Source organism: Wasmannia auropunctata, unplaced genomic scaffold, assembly GCF_000956235.1.
Source record: "Wasmannia auropunctata unplaced genomic scaffold, wasmannia.A_1.0 LD336092.1, whole genome shotgun sequence".
Taxonomy (NCBI): Eukaryota; Metazoa; Arthropoda; class Insecta; order Hymenoptera; family Formicidae; genus Wasmannia; species Wasmannia auropunctata.
The window spans coordinates 2,621,230-2,637,990 of NW_012026798.1; positions in this window are offsets into that span (position 1 = coordinate 2,621,230).

Genomic DNA, 16,761 nt, shown 5'->3' on the forward strand with positions numbered 1-16,761 from the left:
TATTAATGCCCACAATAATATCTATATGGACCTGAAAGCTGAATAATTTTGATATATACCTATATTAATCATCAAAAAATGCATACATTTTGTATTACAATTTTGTCTCCTTTTTTTCTTACGTTATTCGATAATCACGAATGACATCAGACTGCCTTGCTTTCGTATTAAATGTGATTTAACATATTTTAATTAAAATTTTTAATGAGATTTTTATTGATTAAAATATTGATGAAAATGAATTTTAATTAAATTTTTAATGAGAGTTTTATTAAGATGTTGATAAAACTTTCATTAAATTTCCGTTTCGATATGTAAAATCGTGTTCACGCCATAAGGGCACGTGAAACCGCGCGTCTCTAAGGCTAGCGAGCGCGAGGATTCGTCCGCGTGCGTTCAACGAGCAAGTGCATTTATTATGCACCGCGGTAAGATATTGACGCGGAAGGGGCGACGCGATTTCTGTTCTCTCTCGATTGGTCACCACACCGTCACGTTTTCAGTGGGAGGAGCGCGTTATGTACGGACGCTGTACGGCCGCGCGCGTAGAGCGAAAATGCATAATGCATGCCTACGTAACTGTCAGCGATATACAGCGGGCATCCGCGGGCGGCTTCGTTACACCTCTTCGCGTTACGCGGCGAACGCAATCACGCTTCTTTGTGTGATTTCGCGCGCGCGCACGAATTGTACTTCTGGCAGCCGGATGATGAATCGCGAGACATGTCCCCCCGATTCGATAAGGATCTCGGAACCGGACGGGAATGACCCGCAAAATGTTTACCGCGCGCTTACTAACTATCTTTCTCAAGACGACACTTCGTGTTTCTTTTCTTTTTTTCCCTCACCCGTGAAAGTAGATTTATAGAGCATTTACAATGACAATTATCGCGCGTGTTTATGAATGTAAATTTACTGGAATGATATTTATGCGGAAACTACCATCAGGTACACAATATTTTTTATTGCGCGAAACATTATTATGCAAAACGGTTTGAGTGGAATTATTATCTTGACACGGCACGCCGCAAAACGATTCTCGAAACAATTATAATAAATCGCATTAAATATACACTTTTTTTATTATCATTTGATAATTATATACAATTTTAATTATTGGCGATTATATGTACCATTTTTTCACATCTCTCTTGTAAATATGAAACTTATTGATTTTATCATACAATAGCAATACAAAATTTTTATTATTTTTTAGATATAATTTATTAAACATTTTTTGCCAGACCGCTCTGCTTTTGTCGTAATGAGAACTTAATTGAGATTTTTTTTACAAGTGGTAACCATTTAATGATCTCGAGACACGCATTGACACCGCTCTACTATGGTTTTCGAATCTGACGAACAAAAGTGAGATCCCGACTGGTGAATCATTAAAGAATGTTCACTGTTTCGCTGCTGGACATTTATTGCCAGGTGTGCGAGGATACTTTTGGACTTGTTACGAGGTCTTCGACTTTGAACATTGCACTTTCGACAAAACATCGACTACCACTCTTTAACGCAGGAAGTACACCGGACGGAATTCCATTGTCGATTTACATATAAGACGCATTGTCTTACCCTGCATAATGGGGCAGGTTTTCGTTCTAGGTCTTTGTCCTAGAAGCTATAAAGGATCTTCTCTCGCTTTTACAGAATGACATTATTTGTTACTCAAATGTTTTTAGAGTGTATAACTTTGTAATAATTTTAATTATTTTGAATTCTAAATGATAAACTTTGTTATAACTGCATATATACACATATATGACTGAGAAAATTTGATGTATTTAAAGAATAGATATATTTTTATTACAATAACATTATTGTTATCTCTACACTATTTTTTTAAATTGTTATCCCTACCAATCAGGAACGATCATTAAGTATTTGCGAATTGTGATTTGTCATTTTTGTGAATTGTCATTTAGATTACTTGGTATTTCCAGCATGCGATGGTCAGTCCGGAGGGGTCATTGGAAATCTCTAGAGTGACGCAACTGAAACCAGCTAGATGCTTTCGGTGTACTCATCCACCTCACGCACACCTAAATTTGCCGATCGTGTTTGGTAATTATGTTTTTTTTTCTTTCTCCCGGTCTCCTCCCTTTAGCCGTAAGTAGGTCGACGGTAGATTCATTTCCCACTCTCTCTAGATGTCTAAATAGTAAACGAGTAAACTGTGTTAATATTGATATTTGATGCATGTTGTACTTGAGATCGCATTGAATTTTTACATTAATATTTAATTCTCACTGATGTAAACCAACAAATATAACTAGCGCACATATATTATTAACAATTCATATGAAATAAAAAACTACTTTTTATCTGATGTAACAGAAGGACAATTATAGATCAATTGATATACGATTTTGATTCCAAATCAAATTCGTACATCAATCGATCGTTTATATTAAAAATTTTGAATAGCCGTTTAAATGAACAGTAGTGATAATTTATTCTATGCCAACGCTAAAGTTAAAATATTTATTACTGTTTAGAATAAAATCTATAAATTTAACGAATTGAAATTTTATTAATTTAACGAATTGTAATTTTAACAAATGGAAATAATATTTATCTATTGAGAACATCACATTATCAGAAAGAGACATTTTTCTCGAGTTATCTACCGTTCCGTGTAACTACCTATTCTTCATTTTAATCATAACTAGGCCAATGGCCAGATTTCTCTCCGCATCGGAACTATCCCTCCCTCTCTTCGCTCGGCGTGTTTCGATCCTCCTCGATGATTACGAATCGACCGTAATTATTGCGATATCTAGCTTGCAGGCGATTCGGTATTTAGGATGACGTCAACTCTGGTAATGCTGATGTCGACTTGCCGTTTCGATCGACTAATTTGTACCATGTATACAAGCGTGCTCTGTTTTACCACTACCAATTACTCTGTTAAAGTAAGAAAACGGAATTCTGAACGAATGAAATAATTACGAATGTTTTTTTTTATAAAATGTGAATTATTGATTTTTAAAGATAATTACACTGTTTTATTCCCCGAGACTGTTATTTAGGGAAGAAAAATTGTCGAAAGAGAAGTTAATTTATCTTATGTATTTACATGCATTAAGAACGTACGTAATAATTATCGTAATTAAATAATACCTGAAGAATAATGCAATCATAAAAGAAAGAAAGAAAGAAAGAAAAAGAGAGAGTCTTGTATTGGATACGCTAGGATGCGATTAGATTATTTATTCACGTTTCACGACGTGTATAAATGCACGGATATAATTACCGCGTCCGTAATTATCCGCCAAATCACGCATTGTTTTTCTGTATGCATTGACGTATTGTGAACACCACCCAACGGATCGTGGGCACGTGTATTGTTTACGGAGATGCTCGTGGTTAATTGCCGCACTTTAGCAGGTTACACTCCCAAGCAAAGCGGAGTAATTATCTGATAATTTTCACATATTTCAGCTATTTTTTTCCCTGACACACCTACCGTACGATCAGCCTTTACGTATAACATCGATATCGGATATTATTACGAAACATTGCTTACCGATCGAAAATAAAAAAATTTGAAATAAAAGATAGTATTTGAAAAATATTATAACATTATTAGTATTATCGCTAGTATATATATTTGTATCGATGGCGTTTTGCAAGAACTGAAAGATGTAAAAACATTTTATATAAATATGTATTTGATGTAATTTTTATTTTTGTGCACTATCCAAAATCTCAAGAGAGATTATTTTAATCTTAACTGTAAAATTCATTGGCCCCTCTGCGAGGCGCGCACGCAGGAGCGAAAATCGCGAATGTTTACGGGCAACTCGGTCAGGCTGGTGAGTGCAAGGGGTTAAATGCGCGAGCAGAGCCGAGCTCAGGGAGATCCCCATTTACGAAGATAGAGGCGGTAATTCGCGGCGTTTTGTTCCCGGTGATTATGCACTTACACGCCCGCCGGAGCGCATCCGCGCCTTGTGCCGCGTGTGCACACGTACTTACATACGAGAGTGCCCGCGTGTGCACGCTCGCGCCGCCGCGTCGATGTGTATGTGTGTGTGTGTCTCTCTCTTTCTCTCTCTCTCTCGGGTTGCTTCATTCCATTCGCGATATTCCACATTCTTCCCACACGTGTAAGAACACATCGGTAGATACACGGTGCCCGAGATGCCTGACGCTGATACGAACTGCTGGGTCGCGTCGTCGTCGCTATACCGCGCCGCGCCATTTATGGGGGGAGGACCAAGAGAACATCGGAACTGTTTACGGGGCACACCGGGATGCGTCCCACCGGGAGACTCCTCTCGCGCGCGTCGTCTTCGCGCTCGCGCTCGCGCTCGCCTGCAGAGAAGCGAATCCCTGCCGCCGCAGCTTAGAAACGCAATGAAACGGATGCATCGTTAAAAAGACAAAATATCCAATTTTTTGACATAAAATGGAATTTTATTTTATTTAAAATTTAATAATAGATTTGTTTTTTTTTTTTTAGAATGATTAAATTTCGTTGTTACGTATCTGTGGTGTGCCATGATTCGATATACATATATGTAGCGTAAAACGGGAACTTCCGTAAATCCTCGCGAGCCTCCATGAGTGAAGCATATGTACACAGCATGCTATATAAGGAAATTATAAAAGGCCGCCGGCAAACTCTGGGAATGTGCTGCAGCGCGGGAGGGAAAGCGTGTGTGTTTGCAAAGTCAAGGCAGAGATTAATTCTACGAAGAAGGCGCGCTCTTGCAGGAATTTTTGGGAAGGGCGAGGATCACGTTGCTTAAGTATACCAGCTGAATACGTGCGAATTTCGCGAGAATTCGCGGTCGTCTAACCGCAACGAGATACCCGGGTGATTGAAACGAAGGGAGAGGTGAAGAGAGGGGGCGGCAAGGCGCAGCACCGTCTATGGTGTTTCTCAATGGGCGGTAAATGCACCGACGGATAGGATGCGGGGCCCCGCGATGCGATTGTGGGAGGTGGGAGACACGTGAGATACGGTTTAACGTTCTCATAGTCCTGCCATCTCCTTCTCCGCGTCCACCACACCGCGCGGCGGCCGCGGCGCGTCGTGGGCGTAAGGAAAGGGTTTTATCGCCGTTTTAATGCACGACGGACGTACGCGAGCCGCATAATTAGCCTCGCCCCCGATTCGTAACTAAATCAAATTGAAATTATGACTGTAAATAGCTTCATTAAGGCACGTGAGTAAAATCGAAACGACGTTCCCATAAAATATGTCTCACGCACCGCGAATGAATGATCGCGCCGTTTCGTTCGGATCTTTCTATATAACGTTACCGCGCGTAACACACCGTTTACATGCACGCCGAGTACGCGGAACGAGTCACGTGCATCTCTTCGTAGTTATTATAATCATTTTGTATAATTATCGTAAATATCAATGTTAGAAAAGTGCCTCTGCAGTCAAGTATTAAAAATTAAGAGTTCAAAGTCCCCTTGAGAGAAAATCTGTCAGTTTTATTTTTTTTCTCTCATTTTCTTTCCCGTCGTGTAACATTATAATTGGCGATTATTAACCACGTATATATCGGTAATCTTATTTTTACGTTGAAGACCGTCGCGAATTTGCGTACAAATTGCCGAAGATAACTTGCGAGGCGCGTAGTAGAAGACAAAATAAAAAAATATTGCCGGACGATGTCGGCGCGAAGTCATGTCGCGGTAATCATAAAGTGTATTCGTTACGCTACATTAGCGTTAGCGAGATAACGCCTGGCGATAACGACTGATTTCCAATAGGGACCCGCGGGAATGGGCTAGCCGCACGTGAAACATCCGCGCGACGAGCGAGCCGTGAAAACGGCGAGTGGTCTCACGGCGCGGGAGATGCGCACAAAATTCTATTACGGGGATAGTAAACTTGCGCGAGAGAGAATCCAGGTGTGCCAGTGCGAAAGTAGTGACCCATTATCGCACCTGCGGGGGGGGAGTCACCGGCGCCGGGGATCGTCTCTCAGTCGATTCACTTAAAGAATGTTTCGAAACACCTAAGCAGATGCGCTCGTAAATAAGATTTTCGCAAGTACGCAACCATTATTTCTGTTTGAGGTCTTACAAACACACACAAACAAAACAGTGAGAAACGTATTACAATTCAGAAATAATCGACGTGAAACATTTACAAAATGCAAGTAATATATTTCAAGTAAAAAATTTATAAAAAGACCCAACAAGACCCTTTCGCGAATTTATTCCACCCTGCTAGTCAATGAAACGTTATAATTGCATTTTGTAATATATTAGAAATCTGCACACAACTCATTGCGTATTTTTTATAATTTAAGGACTTGTTGCAACTATGGGCTAAAACTCACATTTTGTAACAACGGAGAAAATAAACTGCGAAGTTAAAATGATGAACTTTACAGCTTGTTTTTTTCATTTTTATAGAACGTTATAAAATGTGTGGGATAGCCCACCGTTGCAAGCAAGCCCTTCCATTATTATCCTAGATATAATCATTTTTCCTCAGATTATATCAATTAGTTCCAGCATTAGAATAGAAATTCCAGTAATAGGTAGAAATTTAATTAACTGATAGCATCGTCAAAGTTCGTTAATGATTCTTTTTACGAGCTGAATCGATCTTTATGAAATCGCACGCGATGCTTTCGATGTCGATATTGCCTCATATCTCATCCCGTCACTTCATCAATGAAGCGCGTCTATCGTGTATCGGGGCATTACCCACGTATATAATCACAATCTCCGTCGACTTATTCACTTTCACTCGTTTCATTCACTCCCCGGCGCTCACGTTCGGGATGTCTTCGACGAAAGCCAGTGGCAATGCTCTATCCATCGCTTGACCATCTTTCCGCTTCGAAGAATCAATCCAATAATACCGTAAACCCCGCGCACAGCATTTCTCCTTCCTGCGTAAACTCTGTGGAAAAAAATTAAGAGAAAAAGAAAGTTACAGAGAGAGAAAGAGAAAGAGAGATGGAGAGAAAGAGATCCTCGGAGTATTATAAGCAATTTTGCTTTACGACCGTCGCTTTTTACAATGAAACACGATGCGATGGAATCTTCAACGTACCCTCACCACGAGACATAAGAAATCTATCGAGTTGATCCGAGCCAAAGCCATAATCCATGCGCGGATTATTTTTGTCAAAATTTTAAAACAAATTAAACAAATCTTCAGACAGAATTTATGGATTTTAGACTGCAATCTTTACGGTGGTGATCCAAGTAGGAGACAAAAAGAAAAAAAAAAAAAATGGAGCGCTTCACTTTTACTCCGCTCCTCGTGAGTCCCATCGCGCCTAACCGTGCCGCGTTTCCACGGACAGCCGACGGCGAGCCTATCGCTAATCACGCGTACGCGTGTGCGGCATGCACACGCTCACGGACGAGGGTGTGCACGCGTGCGTTTCGCGCGCGGGCCGCGTGTGCAGAGTCTCTTTCAACGACGGGCGTAGCGTATGAGCAACGGGAGCGGAGCGGAGCGCGCCGCTCGGCGCGGCGCTCCGACGGAGTGGGGCTCACAGACGAGCGGCGGGCCGCGCCGCGGTGGAAGTTTAACTCTTCGGTTTTACTTTCTAAGATCTTTCCCCGCCGCGCCCGCGCCACGCCTCTCTTCCTGGATACTCTCGCGATACTGTCGTATACGACGACGGCCGTGCACGTCCCGAGAACGTACACCTACTCTCGAGAGGGCAGACTGCAAAAAATCCGCTTCCCCCTTCCCCGCCCGAGACCCCCTCGTTTCCCGGTATCCTTTCACGAAATTCGTTCTGCTCCTTTTTTCCTTTCGCGGCGAGAAGACGAAGCGGACGGTCGATCGACGCTATAGGCGAGATGGGTTTCTGACTTTTTTGCCTGACGTTAGACGTCGCGGTTCACGAATCTGAATGAGTTTTTGTTATCCCACGTCATACTTGTAGTATTTACACTGATGTAAAATTAATTTTAGTCCAAGGATAACAAGGAATATACTTGTTACATATAAATAACTTTAGTAAAGAAAGAGATCGCGGCGGGAATTTTGTATGTACCGCTCGCTGCAGATGTTCCTCTCGTCTACCGATAACACTCTGAAACAATTGTGAGATCGTACATTCGTTCTTTATCGAGAAATTCTTTTAAGATTTCATTTTAAATGAACAATATATGTGATTTGATCTCTCTCTCTCTCTCTCTCTCTCTCTTTTCCCCCTCTCGCCGCGACGATGCAACGGCGACGGCTGTTTTTCTCTCGACGCCGCTTTAAATTCGTTCACCGTGCGCACGTACGTACGCGAGAGGCTCACGCGTGTGGGAGCGTGCAACGGCTTTACGGTGTGCGAGTAGACCACGCCAGGGTGGGGTCTTCTCGCATCCGACTTGGCGTTTTCAGTTTCACTTTCTAAGTCGTCGTTTCCCCGCCGTTCCTCCTTCCCACTTGAGGCCACCTTGCGGGAGCGATCTGGGCTCCGGAGTAGTCAGCCACCCCACGCCCTGCTATTCGCTCGACGCCGCTCGCGGATGCAAGGATCGAGAGAAAGAGACATAGAGAAAGAGAGAGAGAGAGAGAGAGAGAGAGAGAGAGAGAGAGAGAGAGAGAGAGAGAAATCCACGGTTGTTGCCTCGATCGAGCGGCCCGATCGACGCGATTGTTCCCGTTACGCGTCTTACGGGAAATTGCCGAGGATCATCTTACTGAATTAAGGATTTTAGAACAAATAAATATTTTGTTTATATACAAAACAACTAATGTCTGCGTTGCAATGAAACTTTATACCATCTTAAATACTTAAAGTACTTATGTAAAAAAATTGAGATTTTTGTCAGTATTATAATACATTTCCATACATTCTTTTTATAGCACAGATAAAAAAATACTAGTTCTTATTAAAATAACTTTTGATATAGATGATAAACTGTCGTTAAATTGTATTTACTTTTAAATGTGATTTAGAATAATCTATATTTTTTTTATTATTTTAAAAATATGTGTAATGTATCTTTAATCTATTTTTATGAGCTATGCTTTTTTTTTTATTTAACCAATGGAGGTGATTTTTTCTAGATTTACTAAAAGCGACAGATATTCTTTATTTCAGTAAAAATTGCAGCAATAAAAGTCGTTTTTGCCATTTGTATTATTAATTGAGACACAATAAACTTAAAATTAAATTAACTAATATATAACTTTGTAGCATAGAGAAAAGTTAACTTTTCTTTTAAAATAATTTGTTTGAGATTATCTGAGCTCGTTAAATAATATATAAGTATAATAACAAATTGAAAGCGATTTATGTAAAGGTAAAGTGTTTAATAATAAATTTGTTGAACAAAACTTAAGTATGTCACGAGATTTATTGTCAAATTGAGCACTTAATATTTCTTTCGTGGCAACACCTTATTTAACAGCAGTAAGGTGTCATTTTCGTGTACCATTTTCGGCATGCGTTGCTCTCGATGATGACGGCTCCATGTGGGTGCGAAATGTGAAATCGTTCGCCAGAAGCTCTCGAGATGTTTCGGACTCGAGAGTTATTATTCGTCCGAGGGCCGACCGTTTTCGCGGAGAGATTTATTCCTGAATTCATTGGTGAATTTAATTGGATCGGAGCCGCAAAGAGCCATATCGTAGCGGTCTATCCTTGTGGTCTTCGAGACTTTCTTTGTACCCGACGCAGCGATGGTCTAGAATTGAATTCTAACTACGTAACACGGATTTATTTAGCACAGCGATTTAGCAAGAATGAAGCAAAAGCATATGTAGTCTCTTCCTTCAATGGAATCCTGTCGTCTTGAAGATAGTTTATTTTCATCAACAGAATTATGTATATTTATTATAAACAGAGCGAAGAGTGTTAAGAAAAATGCTCTACCCTATATAATTAAAAAAAATTACTCTATATAATGCACAATTTTTTTTCATTAATGAACATTTGGATCAAAATTATTCTGGCTGACAGCATCAAATTTAATGCTTTCTCTATGGAGAATTCTATGTGTCGTTGTAAAGTTTAGCTTGCTGTTTTTATTTGATATTGATTTTTTTAGCGCGACTAGAAACAAAAATAACAAATTTTTATATATATATAACTATATATTTTTGTGTATTAGTGCATAGACTCATTTTAACATTCTACTTTCCGACATGGTTTTATCACAGCTACTGTATACAATAAATCTCACGGAATTAACCGCGAGAAAGTCGCCGCCGCGCGTTCGGCAATAGCCGATAAATTAAGGTTTAACGGCGAATGAGGACGGTGTTAATTGTTACTGTCGTTGTTATCGAGCACTTCCCCGACGACAAAAATGCAATGTCGACGCGCCGTACACGGCAGCGGGCGGCCCACTGCGCCTGCGGTTTGTAATTATAATTAATCGTACATGCTTTCATTTTGCTCGTGCGAACGATGGTACGCGTGAAAAATCTTAACGAGCTACCGGGGCGAACGTTTTAGTTAACTGTTAGCCCGAGAGATTTAATTATCATTTGGCAACGTGCATGAAATAATGAAGAGGTGACTTATCGTCGTGTCTTACGTGTCGCTGAAAGCACGCACTTTTAATAAGAACAGAACGGTATTCAACAAATAAACGACGAAAACGAATTGTGCACAAAAAGTAGAAGTGACACAGTACAATAATTGATTAAATATAACTATATTTTATAAATTGTTTTTGAATACACTATAAGAGTTGACTATAAAAAAAAAAGACTGTAAGATTCGCGATACGGATTAAGTGTCTGTCGAGCGCGCGGTGTAACAGGGAACAGTTAGTTAGTTATAGGCGTCGCAGTTTATTTTACATCCACTTCATGGAAAGCAGGTATGGCAAATGAACTTTTATACAATGACAGCTGAAAAGTGCAGGCCAGAAACAGGTTTCTTTTGAACCGGAAATGCGTCTCTATTAAGCGATCTTGCGGATCGGTTAATTTCCTGGCGCTTTGATTAAATCGCTTACCCGCGTAGAAATTTTATGTTGGAAAACAAAATGCAAATCCGACGAAGTGCGTGCGTGCGTGGCGATCGAGCGTAAACACGGACAGTTTATTGGTAATTAAATATGACGTCGGGATTGAACACGCAACGCATTCGAGTCCCTTTTAAATTCGCCGCCGCATCGCCGCGTATCCGAAATGGAACTCGGAGATTCAAGAACGCCGCGCCGCGCCGATACTCAAAACAGATCGATCTAAATTATCTAAAACACCGTAAAAGCCACCGCAGATCCATTTTACCGTTATCATTACGCGTCCGTTCGCGTCTTTACACATCCCTCGTTCGCGGCGATCCGCGAATGATTTTCTTGTCGCGATTAAAGCGTTTTACAGGCGTTTCGTATTAATCGTGTCCGGTCGTAGCCAGCGGCAGATTTCTGAAATCATCCGCTTCCTTTTTCCCGTCGCGGTATAATCAACAGTTTCCTCAGTCGCATAATGGACGCCGGATAAAATGAGAGGAGAAACGAGAGAATGAGCTGAGGGACATTCTCCGGCCGGCGCCTCCTTCCGCAACGAGTCGCTTCGCGGAAGCGCGAGACAAATGAAATGTATGTATAACGGCGGACTAGATTAATTCGCCACAGTGTTTACGTATACGGATCGAAATACGCGATCTCTTTACGCTGGAGATGAGTCTACGCTAAATTCAGAGTCGAGGCGCGATCTGTCACGTAAATTTAACGTGAAAATTCTTTCTTAAATCGCAAAAAAAATGAAAATAAAATCCCACATTTAGTGATAATAACATTAATTATATAAATGATTATATTTTTGATATAAATCGCGCATATATGAACATATATTGCCTAAACTCTGTCGTATAAACTAACATATATTTTGTACATGGTCGACTTGTCTTGCACTATCAATAGATTCGAAAGCACGCTCGGCACGGAGAATCGGCCACATCTTACACGGTTGTAAGTACCTGCACGAAGATCTCCAACCCGTCTGCCGAATTCCCGGCAAAGCGTGAGAACACCTCTCTCTTCCTCCGCATCTCGCGTTTCTCTCGGCGTTTTTATCGATTTACCTTCGATCCGCCTGCATCCTTCTGGCAAATAGCTCCTCGAAACTCGACCTCGTTAGAGGTCTTTTTTCACTTCCGTTGTAGCCTTCTAGAAAAAAATTTGCCTGATACTTAGACGAGTGTGAAGTAAAAGGAAAATATATAAGTTGTAAAGAATATTTAAAGTTATTATATGAAATGATAGTGAATTTCTTTGTTAGGCATTGTTGAAGTTAATATTTGGGGAGCAAAATAAAGTAAGAAAAAAGTAAAAGTGTAATAAGTAATAAATCTATACTTAATGCATTAGACTCAATAATTATTATTATCTTATCTTGTACTTTTATCGTATTAGATCACTAAATTTGAGAAATATGATTTTTTACTATAAATGTATTAATATTGAGTTGATTTAATTTGTCAAGTTAAATCCGAATTGCGTCTTTTTACTTCTTTCGCATAGTCGAATAATCTATTTCGTGAGTTTTGAAAAGTAAAATGAACATTTAGACTTGAAGAAAAGTAATGTTCAATGATGACAAAAACATTATACATCGACACGTTGAAAGTTCTAGTGAAAGTCTTATCAATCTATCGTATCTTTAAAACGTACGTTATATTACGACACTATATGCTTTCATTTAAATTCCTTGCAAATTTACGAATTAATTGAGCAATTATGAAATATATATGAAATATAAATATAAATATGCGATTAAGTTAAAAAAATTTAATAAAATAATAGAAAGACTAATGTATAAAAAATACACTTAATTTAAAATAAATAATGATGTAGTAAAATGAATAAAAAAATGAAATAGTAAAAGATAAAAATAGATAAACACGTATGCATGAGGAATCAAACAAAAAAGTGATTATTAAAATTAATTAACATTATTTTTAGAATTTTCGTTTCTGATATACCAACTTATTCAGTTAACACGAAACGATAGCAGCGTCTGTAGTTAAACTGTAGAGGTGGCGACCTTGAAATAGCGGGTTGTCATACATAGACAGGTTGAAGATACGGAAGAAACGGAGGCAAGAAGTTGGTTAAGATTGATTAAAGCATACCATGTAAGTCGACCTTAAGACATGCGTTATAACAGGTCGAATAGCCTTAATAAAGGAAATCTGTATGTTAAAAAGTGAATAAATAATGAAGGTTTAAAAGTGAATTGATTATGATTATTTATGTTATATTTTAATTATTTTCATGTTGTTTTAATTAATAATGTCAAAAAATGAACCGATTAACTAATTACTGATGTTTTAGAATTATACACTTGTATATCATATTATGGTGTATATTATCATATATCTACGATAATTGATTTGAGAAATATTTTGACTTTAGTCTGAAAGTGAAACTTTTTGAACATTTCGTTTCATTTTGAGTTACAATAAATATGGTTTAAATATGTTTAAAATAACTTATATTATTTAACAGAACTTTAATAACACATTTTATTTAAATTTATTCTTTATCACTTCAATATCATATAATTTCGTAGATCGTAAATTTTACGGATAACTGCGCATAGCGAGGTTGAGGTTTCAGTCGAGCATGGTTGGAAGTTCTCACCTTGGAACAACAGGTGATCCTATTTGGTCAGGCTGAAGATGCGGAAGGAGCTCATGCAAGAAGTAGCCCGTTATGGTCGATTAGGGCGTTTAAGGTTGGGCGACCTTAAAGGCCAGTCGGTGACAACTGACTTGTTGGCGAGAGACCGTCTTGTCTTGCACAATGTCGACACCAAGCGATTGGTCGTGTCGAGCTAACACCTGGGCGACGGATGATGCATAGGACCTAACCGGGCATTTCCTGCATTAGTATATCATTTACATCCCCGCGTGCGCGCGCGTATCTCTGCTCATTATCTGCCTACGTGCACCCCGATGCCTGTCGAGCGACCGGCTTTACTGCATCTAGGTACAGGCACTTGACCATAATACAATCAGGGGCGGATTAGCTAAAGCTACTGAAGAGTAAAAGTTAAAAGCCTGTCAGGTGACAATTTGGACAATTTTTGTAATTTGTTAAATAAACTCTTCAAGAATCTTCCACAACTTCTTCATATAGCATTACGTTGATTAACGCAATGGTGATGGATTATATATTAACCCGTAAAGGATACCTGGATGCGGATTCGCACCAAGCGAATTTTTTTTAAAGTTTTATATCTTCTAAAAATAAAAATTAAAATTAAAGCAAAATGTATTTCTCAATGTAAAATTGTCTGACCAATCGATTGGCAATGTTAAATTTTCGAAAAAAGAACGCAATTGTTTTCAAATTTCGAGTTAAACAAAACCATTCAAAAGAGAGGTGTCCTTTACGAGTTAAGTTTGCACTATATATATTTTTAATATTGTTTCTTTAACAAATAAGTAATTCAACATTGATTAAATAACACAAAATGTAATTTAATTAATGTTATAGTATCTAATATATATTTAAATTTTAACTTCTTACATAATATCTTCAGTTATAATACTTTTATATGTAAATTTGACATTATATTATTCAATATAATTTCTCTCACTGGCATATAAGAATTTTTCTGGCTAGTCCGCTCCTGAATGTGAATAGGACTTCCACCGATGGGAGCACTCGTCATCGCTTGCACGTATAAATGTATTTTTTAAAACAAGAAATCCTCGTGCGAACTTGTTTTCTCGAAAGATGATAACTTACAGAGCAACATAAATGAAGCGCATCAAAACACTTCCGTTTCATATCTTATCGATGTAATTTGATTAGACTAACAATAAATTAAAGTAAAATCAGGTGAATTATCAAGCTTAATTATGAATACAATAAAATATGCACTTTCTCTCGACTAAATTCTTCAAAATTCTTTGTCCATTTTTTCTTCATTTAAAGTTCGCATATTTTAATTCTTCATTGTGTTAAACGTGTTTTAAATTTGATAATTATCTGAATGCGAAGATATTCTATTTGCAAATATGTTGAAAATACTGAAGTCACATTAATCTTTATAATTCCTTTTAGTAAGTTAGCAGTAATAAAATATAAAAAAACTATAAAAAATTGTTGTCTGCTGTTTAAAAAATTCTAAGGATTTGATACGAATTTAAATTGATAATTTATTAATCCTAGGATGTTTAAATACAGTTCGTTGGGTAAACACTGTATTCGTGCGTATTACGGTAGTCCTTTAAGCAATCTGCCATTTGTTGAACGTTATTAAGTGTCTCAGTGGAGCAAAAGAAACTGGAAAAGAGAAATTTTCGAGCGGACCTCGTCGGTGGCTAGAAAAAAAATGTGTCGCCGTTTCGTCGCGAGCAGGATCTCAGGATCTTTACGAATGCAGAGGCGATCCTTCCTCGAGCCTGCGTCGAGTTTAACGAGCGTGACTAAAGAATGGATTCCACGCGGTAGCGGTCTCTTGAACCTTGCAACGACACGTTACGAAATTGAAGACTCGTACCGCGGTTGTAAGACAGCAGAAAGTAAACTGGCAGTTTACGAATGAATCCCACGAGGCTAAAGCTTCGACCTTTGCGGTCGGCTGTGCATACTCCGTCTGTCGCGTCACTTTCTATGTCAACAAATGTACCTTGCTCATAAATCATTCTAAGTAAACAAAAGGTATAAAATCATTGATCATACATGATTCAACGTTTCCTTTTTCTATGACATAAAATCATATTAAACCTATTTTTAAACGATTCAGAATTATAAAGATCGCATTACATTTGTAATCAAAAACATTAACATTTTATATTTCAGAATTAATCCATTCAAGAATATAAAAAAACTTGTTTTTATAATAGTATTATGTATACAGTATTATAACAGTATAACGCCCGATGATATTTGTTAGGTTTTTTAGTGTACCTACCATTCGAAAACTGTACGGATATAATATTCGGACAATGAACATGCGACTGCGGAACATTAATCAGATGGAACGCGTCAATGGTGGGCAAGTAGATAACACGGTTAACAGTGAGTGCAATTAAATAGGAATGTAAGAAAGGTGCGCTTAGAAAAATTAAGGAAGATTGGATGCATGCTTCCTCCGCGATTCATCGCATCGGTAGCGATTTATAGCGAGTTAATTGATCGCGGACAGGGACGAATAGTGACTTCTTGGTACTTGAAATTGATAATTTTTCAAGGACCTCCGGATAAATACAATTATAAAATAGAGAATATAATTAAGAAAACGAATATTAACGAAGATATAGTTTTTCATCTTTCATATATTATCTTTTAAAAGAATGAGATAGGAATTTGTGGTACCGATATGTAATTCGAATTTTTTTTTCAGAAAATTTGAAGGCAAATAATAATCCATCTAATTCTTTTTCACGTAATATTGCACATAATACTTTTTATCCGTATATTTTATAATTAGTATTTTATAATACTTATTAATTACTACTTATAATAGTATTTTATAATACTTTTTATAGGTGTTTGATTTTTTAACTTACTCTTTATATCGTCCACCTCGGTTTAAAAATTTTGTTCACGTTGATAGTTGAGAGAAAATTCGATTCAAAGATCCGTTTGATTAATTTCCAGATCCGTCCCTGACATCGATGTTCTCTCAGAGTCCTTCCTAGCTTCGGAGAATAAAGGAAAGAAAACTCAAAGGAGGACAAATTGCTCATCCGTTTAATTCGAGGGGTCGGCCGCTTCGTTAGACCATCGGACGTGGTTGCGGTGCGGCGTGGCTTTCACCCATTCCTCATAAAATCCGAAATGTGCATCTCCGTAGGTATTCTCGTTTCGAGGTAATTTACCGGCGTACTTGGATGC